Source organism: Leucoraja erinacea, chromosome 3 (assembly GCF_028641065.1).
Source record: "Leucoraja erinacea ecotype New England chromosome 3, Leri_hhj_1, whole genome shotgun sequence".
Classification (NCBI taxonomy): domain Eukaryota; kingdom Metazoa; phylum Chordata; class Chondrichthyes; order Rajiformes; family Rajidae; genus Leucoraja; species Leucoraja erinaceus.
Window position 1 is genome coordinate 82,247,377 of NC_073379.1, and position 5,280 is coordinate 82,252,656.

Sequence of the window (5,280 nt, forward strand, 5' to 3'; positions counted from 1 at the left end):
GGGGGCAGTAACCCCATGATATGCACTGGAACTCTTCAAGTTTTTACCATTAACTGGAAGGAAGGCAGTATATTGACATTTGAGTTAGCGTTAAGTTGGGAATCATTGCAAATCATACAGATATGACCAGAAGTTACCTATGTAAGTAGACAAAGCTGTTTCAAGTTTAATGTGGGAGAAGTGAAATTCTCTAGATCCCAGGAAAAAAAAAATATTCTCTAAATCATGAGAAGTTCAATGCTGTTGAGGAGCAAAGTATTCAGGGACCAAGTACGCACACTAATGACTATTGCATGGAGGAACATACTCAAGATGCTCAGTTTCCATTGCTAGTTCTACCTTTGTATACTAAGAGTAGATCAATATTTAAATCAGAGGAATATGCAATGGGAGTAGACCACTAATTAAGCCAGCAACATGCAAGGGCATGGGGAGAGAGTAAAGTGATGGATCAACTTTTGAACTCTGACATAACAGATACATTTATGGGTTTTCATTAATCCTAGTAAGCGTGTCGTTAAATGCATCTATTAAAGCTGCTCACCAGCTATTCCCATTGTGACTTGTTGCAGGGGTTAGGAAGTTGAAAGTTGAGGTGTGCACGCACTTATAATATTTTTATGTTTCCTATTATAGGTGTAAGAACGTTATGAAAATAAGTATATGGGCCCTGATCTTGTTGCCAACAGTGATGCTCAATATGAAGCTGTGTGTACTTCCAGCATTTTACAGCATGAAACTTTGCACTGTCATATTCAACATGAGATATTTTTAAATTCCTCTCCCAGCGAATAGAGAAAAAGTCAAATATTCAGCTTGCAGCATTCTTTGATGTACTTCTTGTGCTAATTATGACATAATGCAGCAACATCCAGAAACATTTTGTTGATTAAACAATATAACAGTAAGAACAGGGAGTTATTCTATGAAGCCTACCTTAACAAAACAGTTGTTATTGTCAGAACAAAATTCAGGCCCAATTTTAATAAGGTAATAATTTTCTGATAAAACAGAAACCTTCCATACATTCTTAATTCAAACATATAATATTTATAAAGGTATCAGGAAAGTGTTGTTCTCTCAATAGGAAACATCATCAAGGTCAAAATGAATTGGCAAGCCAAGGAATCTGGTATGATTGAAAGCCCTTTGTCGAAACATGTAATTGTGGCACTTGAACACCCCCATTTTAATTATTAAATCTGTGTTACAATGGAGAAGCAAAATAATTGTCATTATTCTGAAATGAAGACAAGGGAAAGAAAAGGCATTTTCTCAATCCATACTTTTTTATACCTTAATCACAGCACCTGTTTTGCAATTCGTCACTCCAGTCAGGACACGCAAAATAGAGCAAATAAAATGTTGAGATGTTGAGATGCTTCCACAAGTAGGAGAACTTTGAAGGTGAGGACATGTAGATGAGGGCCAGTGATTTAAAACTGAGATGCATAGAAACTTCCTCTTGTAGAGGGTGATGAATCTTTGGAATTCTTTCCCCCGGAGGATTGTAAAGGCTAAATCACAAAGATGAAGCTAGATACATGTTTGAAAGATTGAAGGCCATGGGAACTGACACAAAGGGGGACATAAAGCCCGGGGCAATTTGCCGTGATCAGGTGGAAAGGCAGGGGTGGATTGTAGGGCTGAGTGGCTTACTCTTGCGTCTGTTTTCTTTTGTTTTTCTTAATTAATAACAGCAATTTGTGTTTTATATAACTTTATTTTTTAAATTATTTTAAAACTTTGTTTAATATTTCCAACCATTTCTGAGAATCAGGGTGGACTATGGGAAAGGCTTTACTTTCTGTGGCCTATGGCCCATGCTTATGGCTCAGTCAACATTATGGAGCAACTGAGACAATGACACTGGCAGGATCTTAACAACTGTGGGTAACATCATGTTAGAACAGACAGAGGGTTCACACAAGAGAGTAAGGACAAAGCCCTATAAACATGAATAGCATGATGCCACCAGTTAACCCTGCTTCTCCCTTCCGCAATACTGCCTGACCTGCTCAGGGCTTCTAACCTTTCTGTTTTCATTTAAGATTTCCAGCATCTGCAGTCATTTGTTGTTATGTTGACCATAGGGGCCAAAAGCTAAGAAGACTTTAGCTGTGGAGGCTGTGGAGGCTAGGCTAAGTCAATGCAGAGACTTAAGGCAGAGATTAACAGATTCTTGATTAGTACGGGTGTCAGGGGATATGGGGGGAAGGCAAGAAATTGGGTTGAGAGGGAAAGATAGATCAGCCACGATTGAATGGTAGAGTAGACATGATGGATCACATGGCCTAATTCTACTCCTACAACTTATGAACTAAGACTACATTAGAGTGGATGAATGCAATCTAAAATGTAAATAATAGGGGAGATAGAGATAGGAAACAGGAAAAAGGTGGCAGAGGGAAAATCTTTGAAAATAACAAGTAAGAAAACAATGTTGAATAGGAAACAAAGTGCTGGAGTAACTTTGTCCGAAGATGGGTCACAATCCGAAACATCACCTGTCCATGTCCTCCAGAAATGCTGTCTGACTCACAGTACTAATTTAATTACACATTTAAAGGGAAATAAATATGAAACAACTTGATATTTACAAGCAACTTCATGAAAATCAAGGGGCGATTAATACATTGGCTCAGCTAAAGTGGCAGAAACTGAGAACATCTTGTGTCAATTTGGACTCCATGGGGTATTATATCCTCACCGTACATAGTTAGCGAGTCTGCATATTAACCAAAAAAAAGCATAATTCAGATATGACTATTCATTTCAGCCAAATCTAGCCCACTGACGTAACGGTATACTTTGAAACATAAGTATGTTTTCTGCATCTTGATACGTATAATATTTTACATTAAAATGTGATTGCCATTTTACTCTTTTTCCCACATCTTACATTTTAAACAACATGAACGTAATAAAATTGACCTCCAAGAGACAATGTTTGAAACTCATTGTCTTCCGTTAGAGGAAACAGTGTGGGAAAGGTAATAGCGTTAGGTTCCCTGTGTGAGAGAGGGTAGAAATATTCAATATACGTGTGTGTGAGAGAGAGACATAGCGTGTTTTGTGAGAAAGGATCAGTACTGCTGTCTCTTTGAGGAGATGAAAAGCAACAATGTTTCACTTGGGATGAGGGGGCGGGTTAAGATCTGAGTGAGAACCATGTTAGTGTCTATGAGAGGTGAGCAATATCATCATAGTGAGTGCGACTATCAACAACATCGCCAAAAGCAAAAAGCTCTCAACAACTGCGAAGAAAATGAGCATAATAATGTTATTTCAGGAGACGAGAAAGCTCTTTGGCAGGAAATGAAGCAATTATCCAAAGTGCTGCAAATTCAGTCTATAAGAACATCGAGAAAACTGTTGTTTTTACTGAGCAACTCTATAACATTATCTGATCATCAAACCTAATCGTTATCAGCAGCCTGCAGTAAATTTCAGAGCATGAGATTTTCACAAACCACCAACGAGCCCCTTCCATCCCATAAGTAATTAAAAAATTTACTATTTATTATAAGGATCAAAATCGTCACAATTGCCTCTTTCATTCACAACAGCAGGTTAATAATCGATCAAACCTTTGTCAGCGATTAACTTATTCATTTAATTGCCCTTGTTAACCCTGAAAAAAACATAGGGCAATATCAAATTGCAAAAGTTGCTGTTAAATCAAAAAAACTACCTATATCACACTAGACACATTACAATGTCATTTCATAAATCTCTATAAAGCTATGCTTATTTTTTTATAGAGATTATCTGTGGAATTCTCTGCCACAGAGGGTAGTTGAGGCCGGTTTATTGGCTATATTTAAGAGGGTGTTAGATGTGGCCCTTGTGGCTAAAGGGATCAGGGGGTATGGAGAGAAGGCAGGTACGGGATACTGAGTTGGATGATCAGCCATGATCATATTGAATGGCGGTGCAGGCTCGAAGGGCCGAATAGCCTATTTCTGCACCTATTTTCTATGTTTCTATGTTTCTATGCCTAAAACTATAAATCAAGGAACATAACATCTCAACAGCTGTGCTCAACACCCTGATAGATGAAGGGCAATGTACTGGAAGCCTCCTTTACCACCATATCTGTCTGTGATGCCACTTTCCATATAACCATATAACCATATAACCATATAACAATTACAGCACGGAAACAGGCCATCTCGACCCTTCTAGTCCGTGCCGAACACATAATCTCCCTTAGTCCCATATACCTGCGCTCAGACCATAACCCTCCATTCCCTTCCCATATAACTATCCAATTTATTTTTAAATGATAAAAACGAACCTGCCTCCACCACCTTCACTGGAAGCTCATTCCACACCGCTACCACTCTCTGAGTAAAGAGGTTCCCCCTCATGTTACCCCTAAACTTCAGTCCCTTAATTCTCATGTCATGTCCCCTTGTTTGAATCTTCCCTACTCTCAGTGGGAAAAGCTTTTCCACGTCAACTCTGTCTATCCCTCTCATCATTTTAAAAACCTCTATCAAGTCCCCCCTTAACCTTCTGCGCTCCAAAGAATAAAGCCCTAACTTGTTCAACCTTTCTCTGTAACTTAGTTGCTGAAACCCAGGCAACATTCTAGTAAATCTTAAAATGTAATTCCCTGACCGGGAATCGAACCCGGGCCGCGGCGGTGAGAGCGCCGAATCCTAACCACTAGACCACCAGGGAACTGTGCTGGTTTACAAGAGAAAGACTCAAGATGCTGGAGTAACTGAGCGGGTTCACGAGAATATTGTTAGGTGAAATTTCAGGTCAGGACTCCTCGTCAGACTAGACACAAAATGTCACCTATCCACGTTCGCTACTAATGCTGTCGGACCTGTTGAGTTGCTCCAGAACTTTGGATCTTTTTTTTTTACATCCTCATGATGTTTTGTTCACCAAACAGCTTATTCTGATTGTGGATATTTTATTCGAGCCTGAATTTCACTTATTTTAGACTGTATCTTTAAATTCCAGACAAAGAATCCGTGATCAGGTCACATAGGTCTGGTGTGAAGTGGATATGGTACAGTGAGTTCTCAAGCTTTGCCAAGAAATTCTTCTCTTTATGTCTCTGACACCTGCCAGGAATACAGTTTGAAAATGATTAATCAGTTTGGGCTTTTTTCATTTCAGCCAGGCATCTTCCTCTGCCCACTTTGTCATTTTATTAGCACATCATCTTTCATTCTAACGTAACTTCCCCTGTATTTGAAGCACTCACTCTAACCTGTTGACAGTTGGTATTACTGTTTGGTGAACAACGCTTCATGAGGA

General features: G+C 39.1%; 1 non-coding gene across 1 annotated transcript; it reads right to left on the reverse strand.

Annotated features, from left to right (window-relative positions):
- Window positions 1-4,617: 4,617 nt before the first annotated feature.
- Window positions 4,618-4,689, reverse strand: trnae-cuc (transfer RNA glutamic acid (anticodon CUC)). The gene has a single exon. It is a non-coding gene; the product is annotated as a tRNA-Glu (tRNA).
- Window positions 4,690-5,280: the final 591 nt, after the last annotated feature.